We start from the raw sequence: 18978 nt of genomic DNA, 5'->3' as shown, positions 1-18978 counted from the left end.
TCCAAAAAATGATCATCTTCACTGGGAAGCATTACAAAGTTTGGTAACTCTTCAATATGTCCCTGAGGACAGAGAAGTGATTTAAGATCACAAGAAGCTATTAAGAACATATTGCTGAGGTATTAAACATTTCACATGGACTATCCATAAAAAGGTGGGAAATCTCCTTCCTGAAATCAGAATAGATTCTTGTCGAGGAATGGTTTCAGTTCAGCTCTGCCATGGGAATAAACTGAATGACTGCCCTACAATTGAATACTTCTTTACACCATTTTGTAAATTCTGTATCTATAAGTATGGCACAAAAAAAATAAGACTGATAGCTTGAGGAGTCCTGGTTGTGAAAAACTACTGTAAAAAAAAGGCCCAACATTTTTTCATTTTCAAAAAGCTAACAGTAACCTATTTTTTAATCCAATGGATGATGGCTTCAGTAAAGACAATTTTGTCACAAAGATTTTTATGGAGACCTGCAGTATACTGAGCGGTTCTCCTGAGAAAACTGTTTACTGCTCCCTTTATAGTGGGTCAAGAGACTCTGAGTTTCAGCAGAGAACTATTTTATAGGCATCTTTCTAAACCCATGTGAAGGCAGATAAGCAGGTCCTAATGCTAGACAGAGCTACTTTGAGCTAACTGGAGGAATTACGCTAAGACAACTGGCAAGAAATAACAGGGCTCACAAATGCAATCATTGCTCACAGGAACTTTATCCATCATATTCCCAGTGCCAAGTCACCAACATTTTCTCATTTCATCCTAATGGTTGAACTTTCTTATTGGCATCAGGCTTTTCATATTCCTTTAGGATTCATACTCCATATGTGGACTAGCATGGCTCCAAATTGGATTAAACCTCAGAGCACTAGAGGTCAAGTAAGGTCTTTCTAAACTATGAGCTATTCTTAATCATTTGAGTTTCTATGTCAAAACACATCCTTTGGCATTTAGAGAGTGGTCTACTCTGAAGAAAATCAATCTTTTCTAGCGTCTGTACTTAACTTTTCTGCCCCCTGTATATAAAGGGAGCATGGCCACTTGAAAATGCTAATGTCTCAGCCAGGTAAATTAATTGATGGAAAACTGGAGAAAAGGCCCTCAAAATGAAAGTCTATGATATATACTACATCTGTCACTGTACTACCTACATCAGTTTATACCTCACACTTCTCATATGGTGGTAGAATCAGCCTTGTCTGAGGCTCTGTATGCCTAAAAAGGAGAAGAGAGCCAAGGTTAACAATGAGCAAGTGGGAGAGATGCAACCCAAAGGCCATTATCCTCAGTGACAGGGCAAGTGACAAGAAGTGGACGTGAGAGCCCTCTGTGTGGCTTCTTTGGAAACCTGTAGTACAAATAGTCTTTGAATTTATATGTGTAAGATAAAACAGCAGATTATGGAGAAGAAAGATACAACGTTTGGGCGTTATTTCCATTGGGATTCTGTCTGTTAATAGTTTTTGGCTTTGTAAGATCTGTTGAAATAAGAGCTAACTTTGAAATCTTTCCATTACATAAGAGAAAAAGAGAGTAGATGTTGGCACCCTAAGGTCAGCAGTGCTTTTCATAGTAGTCAGGCATGGGTTCCTCCTCAGTTGGTTTGAATCGTCCTTATATAGTACATTGTATGAACATAGACATCTGACTGGCTTGTGCTGCCTCCCAGTCAGGTCATGGCATATGGAAAATCTCAAGTGAAAGTTCTTTTCTGGTTAGCATTTGATGACCAGCTGTGGATTAGGCAAAGGTTGTGCATAGATACGAGTTTGGTGGGCCTCCTGTCTTGGAGCACACAACGGAATATGTGGTTTCTGAGAGTTGCTACCATTCAATGCCACAAAACCACTGGCTTCTCACTGGCTGAATGGCTCAGTTGATCTAGAGTCTCATCCACTGGGATACAGAACTGATCACAGCACAAACACATCCGTAATTGAGAGCCATGTCCTCTGCTCTATTTTGTTTTCTTAGTAGAGGCTAGCTCAGGCTTGTCTCCAAGCATCTTAGTGGAAGAGACAACATCCTGTCCTTATGTGTAACAGGGAAGACAGTTGTGATTCATGGTAAAATGTACAAGGTGCATGCATACCGATCTATATCCAAGCTTGGGGCAACACTTCTAGGTTTGAGCTTTGACATTTTAGTAGAATAAATGAAAAGAAAATTTCATTTGAATTTCATAATTACCTACTACTAGTGTGATTTAGCGGAGAAGGCAATGGCACCCCACTCCAGTACTTTTGCCTGGAAAATCCCATGGGCGGAGGAGCCTGGAAGGCTGCAGTCCATGGGGTCGCGAAGAGTCAGACACAACTGAGCGACTTCACTTTCACTTTTCACTTTCATGCACTGGAGAAGGAAATGGCAACCCACTCCAGTGTTCTTGCCTGGAGAATCCCAGGGACGGGGGAGCCTGGTGGGCTGCCATCTATGGGGTCGCACAGAGTCGGACACAACTGAAGTGACTTCGCAGCAGCAGCAGTGTGATTTAGAAGCAGCTGGTAGGTCAATATGGTGCTCTTTTTTGATGTATTTTTGGTACTAAGAGAAAAACATAAATGCTAGATACACTACTGTTTAATTTTCCCAGACTATTACAATCCAAACAATACATACACACACAGAGACACAGGCATACGAAGTAATAATGTGATAGACACCATTGTTAGAGACTCAGCTAAAGTAACACTTGTTTCTATTTGACTCGCTTGTGAATACTACCTAAAGATGAATGAGAATAACCATTGGCCTATATCCACAACATGGTTCTATTTTTTTTTTTTTCTAAATGAGTTCACTAGTGGATCTTAACAGCATAAATCTACCTTCCATGATTAAATGCAAAAACCGTGAATGCATATAATGCTTTTGGACTGAACCAAGTATTTTCATGAATAAAGATCCTCTTGGTCCACATAGGAAATCGTATTGGTGAGCAGCGGGTTGGCAATGAGTAAATTGCCAGATAAGCTCAGCAGGTCAGATATGTACACCAGAAAAAGATCATGAAATTTAGCTAGTATACTAGTGAAAACACAAATCTGGTGAGGTGACAACCCACACTGCAATTTAAAAGATTCTATACAGACTTAGAAATCTATTACAGTACAATATGCACACAAGGAACATAAATATCTACCAAGAGAGTGTGGTAGGCATTGCCTTTGAAGATTTTCTTTCTTTTTTTTTGGAAAACAAAACACAACAAAACACCTCCTGTTGCCCTGAATGCTAATGATGGGAGACTGTTGCTATGGTGATGCTAATTTCAACACCGTTGTCTGTGGACTTCACATGAACTCCCTGTTTTAACTTCTGCAAATGTCATTTACAAAATGAAAACCCATTAATGATTAGCGAGGGCACAATGTCCCACTTTAATTAGAATAATAACGAATGCTGACACATAAAGTACAGGTTTGTGAATCGCCACTGAGCCTATGGTGTCAAAATTAATTATGACCGATGAGGATACGGTTCTATTTTTTTTAAGGAAGCTTTAGATAGAATAGTTGTATTTTGACTTAAGAGGAATTAAAAACTCTCCATATTTTAATTTGAAGGTTAAAAAAAAAAAAACAGAAAGAACATCTCCCAATAGGACACATAAAAATTTAACTGTATAGAGGAAAACAGACATTGCAACCAAGGGTTAGATATTTCTAACTGAGTAGAACTAAAGAGAAACCAACTAACTGTCAAGTTTTTTAAAAGGGCAGGAAAATGATGGAGATAAGTTGCTTAAATAATTTTTTTTAATTTTTATTTTTACTTTATTTTACTTTACAATACTGTATTGGTTTTTTTAAAAAAATAATTATCTAAGGAAGAGAAGCTGCATATGACAAATATCCTGATGCTGGATATATTTTGATTTGTGTGTTCAAACAGGAAAATAGAGAGAAGACCTAAATCAACTGGAAACAGGAGGGAAAAAATTATTTTCTCTCTGATGGCAAAAGATTAACTTACCTTAAAACAAAGATTTTTTTTTCACCTGCACAAATTTTTCAGTAAAATCTAAAGATGCAAACACTGTTTGCTACAAAGACTGTCTTATTTTTGATGCTCTAAACTGCCATTCTGGGTTATCCTCTAGTCAGTGAAATCATTTTATGCCACTAACACAACCGATCAAATACTGGTGGGGTTTTTACCAGCTGTATAGAAGGAGCCAAACACATTTTCAATATTAGACAAATCTTCCTAAGGAAGTTTCAAACCTCTGGGTTTGGAAAGATATGATGAAGGGAAATGACACCAATTCTCTATACAATAGTCTCTAGAATGATCCTTGAAAAGCTCTTCTGTGTTCTAGATCTTGAGCCTAGCAACATTACAGGGTCTATATAGAACTATCAAATTACCTGTGTTATTGAGGTGAAAGCAGTATCTGTGGTGGCCTTACCGGCCAACCTGACATCAAGCCAAGAGTATTTCACTTGAGAAGATAGCTGCCATCTGTCTTCAAAAGGGTAAAGTAAGAAGTGTGAGCACCTTTGTGTTTAAGTGAACTTGCGTCACTCAACAAAAGGTAGGATACAAATTCTATAAATGATACCTTCTGAATATTATTAGGAAATTTTTAAAAAAAACTGGAAGAAGAAATTACCAATATTGTTCATAGCAGTTGTCTGGGTTGTTATGGGTGATTCAAAATTTTTCTTTATCTTTCTCTGTTTCCACAGCAAACAGTTCGTACCTTTGTGAGGAGAGGCAGAACATATTAAGCTTCCAAAATATGGATCAGACTTCGCATTTCAACTGAGAGATGTAGAGAGCTGCAAAGAGGGAACTCCTGTACTTATAATAAGAAAAAGTCTGGACAGATAAATCAATGACTTTTCATAAACCTATCAGAGAAATGAGGTCATGGGACAAACAACCACTCTGAAGAGGGCTCCCCTGGTGGCTCAGTGGTGAAGAATCTGTCTGCCAGTGCAAGAGTCAAGAGTTCAATCCCTGGTCTGGGAAGACCCCACACGACATGGAGCTACTAAGCTGGTGCACCACAACTACTGAGCCTGTGCTCTAGAGCCCGGCAGCTGCAACTACTGAAGCCTGTGGGCCCTAGAGCCCATGCTCCCCAGGAAGAGAAGCCACTGCAATGAGAAGCCTGCGTAGCGCAACTAGAGAGTAGCCTCCACTTGCCGCAACTAGGAAAAAGCCCGTGCAGCAACAAAGAGCCAGCACAGCCAAAAATAAATAAATAAAATTATAAAAAATCTGAAGAGAGCTGTCCTCAGCAACATACCAGGCCTGAACATTTGGACACCTGGGGCATAAGCCACTAGGTGCTATATAAACTGGTAGAGAGGGAAAACTCCTGGAGGCCATGGGAGGGCATGAGAGTGTGAAGCTCCTGGGGCCATAGTCACAACAGGGTTCCCCACTTTTTGCAGGCTTTTTCCTCCAGGAACAGAATCAGAATCTCACAGGGGGATGGGGAGAATCTAGAGAAAGTCCTCTACCCTGGGAGGTGCTGAGTGGGGAAAGGCCACAGCAGCCAGCCACTGTAAGCTTGCCCAAAGTCTTCTCCCTTAAGGAAGGAAAGGCTTAATCAGCAGAGGAAAGGACATCGCTGGAGGTTACTGGTGAACCACCATGACAGTTGAGTTAAGGGAATACCACTCATTTCATTTAGGTGAAAAAAGAAAGGAAAGAAAAAATCTTCAGGGGAAAAGGCCTCATTACCATCGACTAACAGCATGGGTGGACACTCACTACAGGGGAGGGGAATGGGAGGTTGAAGAAGTTCTTCCGCTGGAGAAGGTCACAGACCTAAGATTCAGGCCAACTGTGTATTACTTAGAATGTTAGAGAATGCCCCCTGCCCCATGCTTACTCTATTGGCACACAAACAAGCCTCCAATAATAAAACAAAGTAACCAGCGGAATTTGAAGGCTCTGGTGCCCATAGTAACAACACACCTCAACAATGATAACCATAGCAACACTTCCAACACTATTCATCTCCCAACCAGATTATGATAAATCACCACACTAAAAGTGTATTTACCTCACCATCCACTACTCTATACAAGACGACTGGCTTTCACCCAAAAAATCCAAGTCATGTCTTAAAAAAGGAAAATCACAGTCTAAAGCAATCATAAGAACCAGACTCATATATTTCAGACATTGGAACTATCAGACAGGAGATTTAAAATAACCATAATCAATACATTAAAAGCTCTAAGGGAAAAGGAAGACAGTGGTGAAATCTAACAGGTCATTTCAGCAGAGATGAATACTGAAGAATGAATAACATGAAAATGCTAGAAATAGAAAACACAGTAACAAAAAATAAAGAATGCCTTAAATGGATTCATCTGTAGATTTGACACAGATAAGGAAAGAATCAGTTAATGTGAAGACAGGGTAGTAGAAATTACATAAACTGAAAAGGAAAAAAGTGAACAAAATTCTTTAGCTTTAATACAAATGAAACGGTTTTTCACTATTACTTTGGTATCTAGAAAAGATGTTTGTCGTATTAAATTGTTTTGATTCAATCATTCTGATCAAGAATAAAGAACTATGAATTAAAGAGTTAACTCACAGAAGCAAGCTTTGCTAGGCAATCAAGTTGGTACAAAATATTTCAATAGGCTAGTGACATTTCAGTTGTTTAGAATGATGTATTTTTAAAAAAATGTTTTAAATTAAGAGTTTCAGGAAATAAAAAAGGTCCAGAATAAAAAATAACCAGAATATTTTCTCCCACGACCCAGAATTAGTAATGGTTAATATTTTGTCTTTGCATAAAGCTCCTGTTTAACCAAAATAAAACATTAAAGATGAAATTCAGGTCCCCTCCCATATATATGGGAGGCCCCCTCCCTTATACTACGACTGATGTATATTTTGATGTATATTTTTCCAGGGTTTAAATTTTTTTTTTTTAGATTTTGTTTTTAATATTGCAACTGCCCTTCAAAAAGTAAAGAGCTTAAAAATTGTCCTTCCAAAATTAAGCATTAGACTCTCACTCACACCATGATTTTAGTTATCTGTTATACTCAAATGCAATTTAAATTAATCACTTCAACCATGACCCATGTCCTTCTCTTTCGAACTCTGGACATATATCATCCATCGACTTGGCAGTGCTTCTTGCACGTAAAAAAAACTACTGCAAAATCAAATGTCAACAAGCAAATTGCCTCCCCAAATCCGGTCTTTGTTCAGTGTTCCTATCTCACTACAAAGTTATCATCAATTGTCCATTGTCCAAAAATCTAGGTGTGATCTGTCAACATGTTTTTTCCTTTGCAACCCCTTCACATGTTATCTTATCCTCAAGCCCTAAGGATTTTTACCTCCAACATTTCTCTCAAATCTCTCTCCTTTTCAATATCTTCAATCCACCATTATCATGGTCCCACTACCATCATGCCTCACCTAGGTTTCATCACTAAACTTCAAATATTTATAGCCATGTGGTCCCCATCCAACTGCATCAGTCAGAGCTTTTTAAGTTTTCTCTCCACTCCCTCCAACAATAGTTACACTGTCATTCAATGTATCTTAACTCCATTATTTGCTCCCTGGCTATACTTAAAGATAGTATAGACGCGTGTGTGCATGCATGCCCAGTCGCTCAGTCGTGTCCAACTCTTCGTGACCCCATGGATTGCAGCCTGCCAGGCTCCTCTGTCCATGGGATTGCCCAGGCAAGAATGCTGGAGTGGGGTGCCATGTCCTTCTCCAGGGGATCTTCCCCACCCAGGGCTACATCCCATGTCTCCTGAGTCTCCTGCATTGGCAGGTGGATTCTTTACCAATGAACTACCTGGGAAACCAGTATAGCATGGCTATTGCTTACCAAAGCTACCCTCTACATCTGGCACACATACCATGATAAATAAATACTCACTGAATGAATAAATGGATCAAACGGTAAAGAGCATATCTTGAAATAATTATGTGAGTTTCCTTAGGCAAGGAGAATCCAAACCATTTCTTAAAAGCATTATCATTAAACAACATTTTAACATTTGTGTCAAATTTTGAAAGCAGTAATAAACAGCAGTTTCTGTTTTTACAAATATAGATGAGGTTAAACAAAATATACCAAGTAAAAAAAAAATCATACCAAATTGACTAATTATGGGTGAAATTGGCCATTTATGCTTCAACAATGATCAGAGATATCCTTATAAACTATGCATTTTTAATGAATAACACAGTTTGTAGTTTTATGATTTCATTTTAGCATTTCAGAACAGTTCACAAATACACCAATTACTTTGCAATGATATTGTACTCTCATATTACAGGCCAATGCAAGGAAGTAACAACACAGTGGATTTTGAAAGCACAGGGGAAATTCTTGAATGCTTAAGATAATGCTCTCTATTCCTTGTACCTTGTTTATACATGTTTTATAGTTTTATACAGATCTTTAATATAGAACTGAAATAAAAACAAAGAATTATTTTAGCTCTTTAATTTGAAATCTTTTCAAATTTATTACTCCATTTATTTTGGGGGCAATTTTTTCAACTGTGGTAAAATATACATAACATGATATTGATCATTTTAACCATTTTTATATGACAATTCAGTGGCATTAAATACTTTCAAGAAGTTGTACAACCATCACTGCTGTCCATTCCCAGAACTTTTCATCATTCTCTCATTCCAAACAGAAATGCTGCATCCATTAAACTATTACTCCTTTCCTCTTCACCTACTTCCTAGGCAGGCAATCAGTAATCTACTTTCTATCTCAATGAATTTGACTATGGTAGGTAACTAACATGAGTGGAATCATACAATACGTATGCTTTTGTGTCTGAATTATTCCACTTAACAGTGTTTTCAAGGTTCATTCATATTATAGGAGGTATCAGAGTTGCACACCTTTTAAATAATATTTCATTGCATCTACTGTCACCTTTTGCCCTCTGGTCATCTGTTGATGGGCCTTTGGGTTGTTTCCCACCTTTGGGCTGTTCTGAATGGTGGTGCTATGAACATTAGCATACAAGTATCTGTATCAGTTGCTATTTTCCATTTTGAGGGGTATATATTTATCAGCACAATTGCTGGAACACAGGGAAAGTCAAAGTTTACCTTTTTGAGGACCTACTATTTTCCACAGGGTCCACACCATTTTACATTCTGACAAGCAATTTCTAATTTCTCAACATCATCATGACCACTTTTTGTTTTCCTTTTTTTTTGGACAACAGCCACCCTATTCGGTGCAAAGCAGAATCTCATTATGGTTTTAATATGTGTTTCTCTAATGACTAAATGTTGGAAATCTTTTCGTGGGCTTAATTCCTTTTTTGAAGGTTGTTGCCATTCTACTAGATGCATTAAACACTGTGAGTAATCAGTTTTAACTTTTGGAAAAAATTTGCCCATTTAAAATCTGCTAGTATAGTTAATAGCAACTACTTGCCTAACTGGATCATTTGAGGCCCCAGGTCCTATTTGATCCATGTCCATTTCCTCTACTAGGCAGACAGGGACTGTTCCAGGGTTGTGGGAGTTCCAGGAGGGCAGGAGCTATGCTGATATTGCTAATTACCATATTTCTGGGCTCATTACCATATTTCTGGTGTCTAATACAATATCTGGCACAGTAGCTTCCAATAAATAAATTTGGTTAATTAATTTAGTAAATCTATTATGAACACATTTGCAGAGCAGAAACAGGTTTAATACTGAGAAGTCCTAGGGTTTCCTGTCTCATCCCAATGGATGACATCCCATCCCATGACTCTATGAACTGTATACATGTTACATGCTACTGACTCCCAAAGTCACAGCCCTTGACCTGACCTCTTCCCTGAGCTTCAGGTTCCTATAACCAGCTGCACACTTAGGTACCCAATAGGTGCCTCAAACTTCACACGTCTAAACCTAGACATTTCCAGAATTTCTATACAGAACAGTGACTATCTAGTTGGCAAGCTTATTCTTTTGTTTAGATCATATGTTTGCCTGTTGCCAGGGTGGAAAAAGAGGCCAGTGGGTATTTCTGAGACTAAAAGTCCTCCAAGTCACCTCCTGGTGCTGCCAATGGTGACTAAGACAGATCTCTTGCTTTCCCTAGCAAACTCATTCATCCCTTCAGGTACCTGTTTCAGACAAAAGCCCAGGAGACATCTGCATTGCCCTCCTACCCTGACTCCTGACCTCCTGTGCATCAGCAAGAGCTGCTGAATTGTTTCCAATCCTGTATATATCCCCCAACCACTTTTCAGGATCCCTGTGGATACCATTCTCTAGATCTAATCTACCATGAGTGCTTTCTGCACACCTAACTGGTCTCTCTGTTTCTACTCTGGCCTGTCCTGTTTCTTCACCCCCTTCCTGCACGTTCCACCCAGTATATGCACACAGCAGTCAATTACGTCCTGCCGATCTAGTGTGGTCTCAAACTGTCCTATAACATGGTACTAGTGTAAAATATAACAAAAGCAAAACACCTCTAAGAAACTTTACTTGGGGCATTGAGAAAGATCAGTGTTTGTATTTCAGACGATTTCCTCTTTGGACTTCCCAGGTGGCTTAGTGGTTAAGAACTAACCTGTCAATGCAGGGGACACAGGTTCAATCCCTGGTTTGGGAAGAGTCCACATATCGCAGAGCAACTAAGCTCATGTACCACAACTACTGAAGCCCGCACACCTAGAGCCCCATGCTCCATAGCAGGAAAAGCCACCGCAAAAAGAAACCAGTGCACTGCAACTGAGAGTAGCCCATGCTTGCTGCAACTAGACTAAGCCCATGCACAGCAAAGACGATCCAGTGCAGCCAAAAACAAAAACAAAAAAAAAAACAAAAAAAAGAAATGTTTTCCTCTTTGAGGCTGCAGAAAAGTGTGTTCAGGGCTCAACTTCAAGAGTCTTCTTGATTACAAATCATATATTTTGCTAATTTACAATATAATTGAAAGTAAAGTTTGACAATAAGTATACTTTAAATTATAAACACTGAAAAAAGCAAACAAAACAGAACAAAAAACGGAGTGTGTTGTCTGCCAAAATGCCTTTTGTTTTTGTTGTTATTCATGGTTGCATGATTTGAACCATCATAGAAAGACTATCAGAGGAAGTGTTAGGCGCTAAAGCATTTAAAGGACTTTCTTCTTTCTTTGTAAAGGATACATGAAACCTGGAAATCAGAAACATATTTACTGCAATACTCAAAGTATCAAGAACTGCCCAACGAAGGTTTATTTCAAATTAGTTTTCAAATTTAAAAATAACAGGATTAAATTATACCTTTATAGTTTCTATTAGACACTTAAGAGTGGCTTGTATGTTTTCTGATTGGTTTATAAGCAGGTGTGATTCTACTATGTTCAGGATCACATCTCTCATTTCCCAGAACAATGAAGTTCAAAGTACATTGCAATTACCTAAGGGCATATATGTTATCTTATAACATCTATAGAATTTATGGCTTCCCAGGCAGCTCAGTGGTAAAGGATCCGCCTGCCAAGGCAGGAGACGCAAGAGATGCAGTCTTGATCCTTGGGTTGGGAAGATCCTCTGGAGAAGGAAATTACTATTTACTCCAGAAAATCCCGTGGACAGAGGAGCCTGGCAGACTTCAGTTCATGGGGTTGCAAAGAGTCAGACACAACTACGTACTCATGTGTACAGAGAATTTCAGAGAATTTATATCTTTAGACACTTGGGCTTAAATACAACCTATCAGATTATTATTATTTCATCTCTACCTTACTTTGGTGTTTTACATCCCAAATTCAATTTCCTAGAGATTTCCATCAGAGAAAGCGATGGCACCCCAGTCCAGTACTCTTGCCTGGAAAATGCCATGGATGGAGGAGCCTGGTGGGCTGCAGTCCATGGGGCTGCTAAGAGTCAAACACGACTGGGCGACTTCACTTTCACTTTTCACTTTCATGCATTGGAGAAGGAAATGGCAACCCACTCCAGTGTTCTTGCCTGGAGAATACCAGGGATGGGGGAGCCTGGTGGGCTGCCATCTATGGGGTCACACAGAGTCGGACATGACTGAAGTGACGCAGCAGCAGAGATTTCCTTAGATGCATTATTAACCTGTACAACAATAATCTGTTTCTTACAGTGCACACTACTAATAATCTTTGTAATCATTTCCCGTGCCTCCATTTTTATTTTGGAATACATATATTTAGGTAAGGAGAAGCAAAAACAGAATCTTCCGTTGACAGAGTACTATGAATCAACTCAGTAGAAGTTGGTATAATCAAGCATAAAACTCTGAATAAAGTTACTGTCTTTGAGAAGTATATCCAATAAACCTAAGTCTACTTTTGTTCATTTTGCTGTTTATAAAACTTGGTGATAAGAGGCTTTTGTCCACTACAGAACTAGATATTTGGATAAAAATGTTGCTGGTCTGGGATTCATGCTACCCCAAAGCAATATCAATTTGCTGGGGGATTATTTTCCTCTGTTCTTATTCAGTGTTAGTAGTTTCAAATATTTTAAGTTTCTTTTTCCCCAGTGTTTTATGAAATTAATTCTATATATTGGGGACCACAGCAACTATTATAAAGGTGTGACCCAAATTGCCCGATGATAGTATTCGGTATGCCTCTGCCTCTCCCAGATCCTTCAGATGGTGCTATTTTTCTACATTCTATTAGCTATCAGGATTTTCAGGCTTTAATTTTTTAAAAAATGTTCCATATCTGAGCCCTCTGATACATCCTGAGTTATAGTTACAGTTACAGTCAGATAACTTCTCGGGAAAAATGACTTTGTAGTTGGAACATGTTTTCTCCATCCTTCCATATTAACTTTTTCCAGTTCACGCTTGTGAGCTGAGTGTTCTGAATGGTACTACAAAAATCCTGAGCGTCTGGATCTGCTCTGTCTTAACACTATGATTTGCAATACGACTTAGCCCACCTGAATAAGCCTGAAATCATTCTGAGCTCTAGCTTTCTTTGTTTCAGTAGAACTGGGGTCTTTTTGTTTTTTTAAATGCCACTCATGATCATTCTTCAGGTTTTGCCAGTGTTCAGTATCATACCTCTGTGTGTTTCACTAAGCGTTTACTTTAGATTTACTTTGGGGCTGGATATAGTAGCCACTGAGTCTGGAAGAAATGGATAGTGACGTTTTTATTTTAGCAGAAAAATCCTATAACATTCTGTGCCATATGTAATGTTTAAAGGTGGCAACGTATGTACATATGGCACATATATGGCTGCAGCTAAAATATAGTGTTGTGTACAGGTCAAAAATTCTGATATATTTCCCAGGTATATCCCTCACCTCATTTCATGGCACCTTGGGAATGTGAGAGTGTTCATGAAATATATTTTGGTCTCTTTCCCCCCAAAGAGGAATAAGTTATTTCAGCTGTTGCTTCATTTTCTTCTCTAGCTTTGTGAAACATACTCATTCTTCCATAGTTGTGTGGTAGAAAAGACCATGGCTGTGGCCTCAAATAAACTCGCATTGGAAACCCAGCTTTATCAATAATCTGACTCTGTGACTAGTTAGCATCACAACATTCTCCCTTCTGACACGTAGGATATGAATGAACTTCTCCCAAATGGAACTGAAGTCTCACTGACATCTAATAGATACTGAGTGCTGGGTTTTTAAGAAAATCTTACAGCTATGTCCAGTGTTAGCTATGTGTTTAGAATATTTTCTAGCACACAGATACTCTTGATCAATAGTTTATTTTTGTTCTTAGCATTCCCATATAATTTGGGGTATCTGTACATTCCCAAACATTCCTGAGCGCTCTCCTAGGCTTCCTCTAATTGCTTCTTATCCTGTCCCCCCTGGTAAGCCACATCCTGTTGGCCTTTACAAAGGTCAGCAGCAGCCACGACAGCATTTGAAAATAACTGAATAACCCTGAACTCGCCTCTCCCCTTTGGATAATTTCCTTAGAGCTTAGTCCTTTGAACATTGACCTGGTTGCACAAAATGTCCCTTTCTCAGCAGGAAACTCCAAATCCCATTCAGTCTTCCCTCCCTCATTCCAGAGGACAGGGAGGAGGCAGAGGGTAGGGAGAAGGAATGAGAATACTTTCTCTGAAAGAGTTGTCAGCATACACAGCAACACATACACACACACATAATTTCTTTTGAAAAAATAAAATGAGTGCATTGTATGCCATCAGTGCTGTCATCCCTTGCAATATGTTCACATCCTTGCACAAGAAAAGAAAAAGAAAAAACTTCTCTGTTTCGACGCAGCCTGTAAAGCTCCTAAAGAACACGGTCTCTATGAGGCCCCTGTCCACATTCAAATGAATTATGTCTCCCTGTTATACCATGAACTGCAGGTGGATGAAGCAGAGAAGCTTCTTTGCTCCCCCTGAAACTTTCAGTCGCTTTCTCTGTTTTTCTTTCTCAGTGTATCCACATCTGTCTTGGTCCCCAAAGCTGTTGCAAGTCAAATAGTCAGTGCAGAGAATCATTTGTATTTTGCTTCTTTGCTATTTTGGGAATTTTTTTGTTGTGGTTTTGTTTCCTTTTGTGTGGTCACTTTTTTTCTGTCTTTTGCTTTCTACTAAGGGAGCATCTCATAGCTCTGGTCCATATGACCTCTGAGACAGGATGAAAAGCTAAGTGTAACATGTGCCTACTAAGTGCTAGAACTAGCTATTATCTTCCCATTTATGAGGTTAACACCCCAGTTAGTATCTAATAAAGAAGAAATAGCTGAGACTCAGAGAGTGCTGGTGGCTTTCTCCTTCCTTCACAGTAATAAAGACCCAGCTCTGTGCCTTTCCCACCAACCCTGTTGATTCAGTTTTTTGCCTCACCTGTGTCCAAACTAGAACCCCCACAATCACTATCCTTACTCCCCACATGCACACTCTAGTGATCAAAGTTGCTGGGAGTTCCCTCACTGGGTGGGAGTTAGTTGCCTCTCTCCCAATGGCAGGGGCCAACTTGGCTCAGGATTCTTGAGAATCAGGTGGGGACCCATTTGGTAGGGGAAAGTGTTGAGAATTGGGAGGAAAAAATTCATAAAAAGAGTAGAGAATGGAGGATTTTAATTAATGACTAATATATTTCATCTTTTGTTGTCCCCAGCTCTTTCAACTTTCTAGTATTGTTGGTTGAAAACTGGCCCTTAGTGTAAGCAAGTGTGGCCAGTCCTCCACTGTAGGGCCGCCATCTTGAAAATCACCAAACTACTATCCTACTAGTTCTTCCCTGCATTGTATTCCTTCCTTTGCTAATCAACTTCTGCCACACTGTGCTCTCTTGCAAGACCTAAGTTTCTCTATGCCGCTTTTGGCATAAAGGGCCACAAAAAATGAAACAAAAACCTGGCCAGCCGCGTGATGTAAGCATTTGCTTGCTCTGTGGAAGCTGAGAAGTGGGAGATGTCTGAGTCACTTCCTGGCACTTCCATCAGGGCTTTGCCAGAGATGGCGAGTATGCAAGACAATAACCTAATGTTATAGACACCACAGTAAGTGGTGTTGTCCCCCATACTCAATTTCTAAGCCCTTTTGAAGGGTATCACAGGGTCAACTCAGATGGACTAGAACAACTCTTTTGGGAGCTTTGACACTAGAGCTTGTCCTTGAATTTGATACCATACCCTCCTTCTGATAACAGAGTCTCCTCTTTGCCATAAATCCCAGCCCATGGTTCTAAGCCTTACAAGGCAAATAGCCTATGGTTTTAAGTCCTGACTTCCCTAGACACTGAGCATTTGCGTAGCCCCATGCATTACGTGTGGAAAATCTCACCTTACTGGTAGAATGATTTCTCTTCTTTTTTATTATTATATAACTATATGGTGCTAACAAGTATTCTTTATTATGCTTTCTTTTGTAATGACTTAAAGTCAGCAAATGACTTTGGGCAATTCATATGGTTTTGAGAGTAAAGAATAACTTGTATTTCCTGAAGATTTAAGAAAAATGTCTATCTGAATATATAGAGCTCACCCCATACTAATCTATAAATGTGTGCTTTGTCAAATATAAAGGCCAAGTTATTTCTCTTCACTCTAACATTATTTCAGTGGCTACAAACTTTCTGCCAAAAAAAACCCATCAATAATTCGGAACCCTAAATGGAACAGGAGGGGCCAAGCATAAGTATAAGCAAAAAACTCAAGGGATAAGTATCTTTGTGTGTGCTTAGGCCCTTAGTCGTGTCTGACTCTTTGTGACCCCATGGACTGTAGCCCCACCAGGCTCCTCTGTCCATGGGATTCTCCAGGCGAGAATACTCGAGTGGGTTGCCATTTCCTTCTCCAGGGGATCTTCCCACCCAGGGATTGACCCAGGTCTCCTGCACTACAGGCAGATTCTTAACCATCTGAGCTAACCAGGGAAGCCTCAAGATTCTTTGTAGCTAAACTAAAAAGAATTATGACCATTTTACATCTATACTGTATGTCTGCGCATATATGCAGAGAGAGAGAAGAAGGGAGGTGGAAGGAAAGGGAGAGAAGGAGGTAGAGGAGAAAAGAGTATTAACAGCAGACTTGTAACTCATTCCCTACGGGATGAGTGGAGTGAATGAACTCAACCTCAACAGACTCCTTATAAACACGCTAATGACCACCCAGACCTTGTTAATCTTGTTAATGGCCTTTAACTAGGCAGAAAGATACCTGAAAGTCCCTATCTATAAAATTTTTTTAGGCAGGATATACGCTGGTCTGGCTATTTTCTTACTGTAAATAAACCTGGAATTTATGGCTTTATGAGTCATGACTGGATGGAACAGGGCATGGTCACTTGGAGTATTTTCCCTATGTTTGTCATTAACAGATTATAAAATGGAAGCCTTTGAAGATGGAAATGGCTTCCTTTCAATATCACTATTTATGCATAAATGTTTTAAAAGGCCTTTCTGTGAATATGAAACAAAGCATATCATAATGTGAATGAATAGGGATATTTGGTCATTGTATCTGATTATTTCAGGTTCCTCCAGGTGAAGAATGTTTTATTGTGCCTGGTGTTTCCCTATAATCGTTTGAATCATTAGTAAAGATCGGTACTAGATAAATCTGCACTTTATGTGAATCCAGTTCTAAATTCAGCCCTTTATACTTACACAGTGTGTACTTGTTTTAACTTAAATTCCTTTTGCAATGAGAAAAAGGAAACAAAAGGAAAGAAAATAAATGGGCCATGTGTCTCCCTTATCATGTTGTCCCCAGTTCGCAGGAAGTCAAATGTTTAAGAAAAGGTCAGGTTTCAAGACTAGTGAGGGATATAACACTTACACATTCTATATCAAAAATTATGTAAATGGCCCTTCATTTTTTTAATTACCTTAGAATCATTCTTTGAGACAGCAAGGACCTCTGTAACTACCTTCAGCCATAAGTCATCTTTCCATCTTTCCTGTTTTAACTCTTGAAATATTTTTGTTAATTTTCAGATCCCTCTTCTCCCCAGCTAAGCTGTAAACACTCCTTGACAACACCTGCATTAGATATCTTTGCATCTATTAGCACCTTATTACCTCACATGTAACTTGAAAATAAATATTTAATAATTTGTTTTATTTGATTTGGGGGATTAAACACATCCTTGAGCACTTACCTCTGATCCTCATAGGCATTCTTATAAAGGAAGAGAGAAAACCAGATTAGAGGTGTTCCATATAATGTTTTTATTCCAGGTAATCTAACTGGAATTACAGTTGATTAAGTCATATTTGGGGAGCAATTTCAGCATGAGTTCACTCATTTTCTGTGTTTCAGTTGGGTGAGAGCAGAGAGAAATACTTGATGGCATGGGGTGCCTGGTTGAACTGCTGAGAAACTGAACATCTTTGAAAGTTGCTGTTTTAGAGGAAGCATTTTCCAGTGAATGTATTCCTTTAGAAGCTCCTTGCCAAAACTGCTGTGAGGATATTTCAGGAAAATGCCTTCAATTCTGCTTCTGTCAAAACACACAAGCTACCTCAGGTGCTAAGGTTGTTTGGTGACTGCATGTAGCCTTATGTCTTAACAGTGAAGATTTTGAAACAGGTTGGGATGAGAGAGGTGGTAGAGTCTGAGAGAGACATTACAAACAGAACCAGAGTGGCATCCAATGGGAAAGAAAGACTTCAAGTGTGGGATTTAATTCTATTCAACCAGTCCTTTCCATTTGCTGGTAACTGTTAGATGTCATTTTATTGTTGTTCTATTGTTATTGAACTATTGTTGAACTATTATTGAACTATTATTATTCAGTCGCTAAGTCATGTCCAACTCTTTGCCACCCCGTGGACTACAGCACTCCAGGCTTCCCGTGTCTTTCACCATGTCCCAGAGTTTGCTCAAAGTCATGTCCATTGAGTCAATGATGCCATCCAACCATCTGATCTTCTCTTGCCCCTTTCCTCCTGCCCTCAGTCTTTCCCAGCATCAGGGTCTTTTCCAGTGAGTCAGTTCTTCGCATCAGGTGGCCAAAGTATTGGAGCTTCAGCATCAGTCCTTCCAATGAATGTTCAGGACTGATTTCCTTTAGGATTGACTGGTTTGATCTCCTTGCAGTCCAAGGGACTCTCAATAGTCATTTATCAAGCATATAGAAAATAGATTAATTGCATAGGTGTCTAATGCTGATATATAAAAAAGATTTTATATATCTATTTTTTATATATCTATTTTCTTTTCAAATAGAGCTTTGTTTTCTTTTGTGGGTTGGGGGGGAGTTGCTTTTATTTTGGTAGGGGGAAAAGTCATTGCATTATATCTTTTTGAATAGACTTTCTTGTCAAGAAACTTAGAGTTGTTTATCTAGCTCTTATTTCATATATGCAACTGCCAAGCCATTTCTGTTTTACTGTAAGCACTGCAGAGTAGCAAAAGTCATCCTTACTCTGCTCAGCCTCGTTCATCATCAACAAAATTGCCAATTATATTCTAAGTCCTTGAATGTATTGCTTGAGCAGAAGATATATAAGCTGAAAGGAAGCAGCTCAGTGTTGAGGTAGAAGTTTGATCTTTCCACACTGGCTGATAGATTCAAAGCGTACTAATCTTTTTGTGAGTTGTGAG

General features: G+C 39.1%; 1 protein-coding gene across 1 annotated transcript in view; it reads right to left on the bottom strand.

Annotated features, from left to right (window-relative positions):
* The window catches only part of DMD (dystrophin), a gene marked incomplete in the record, with an annotated part of 2117027 nt that overhangs the window by 261001 nt on the left and 1837048 nt on the right, over positions 1–18978 (bottom strand).

The sequence above is a fragment of the Capra hircus genome, assembly GCF_001704415.2.
Source record: "Capra hircus breed San Clemente chromosome X unlocalized genomic scaffold, ASM170441v1, whole genome shotgun sequence".
Taxonomy (NCBI): Eukaryota; Metazoa; Chordata; class Mammalia; order Artiodactyla; family Bovidae; genus Capra; species Capra hircus.
Note: the sequence above shows the minus strand (reverse complement) of the source record. Positions and strands in the feature narration are given on the sequence as shown.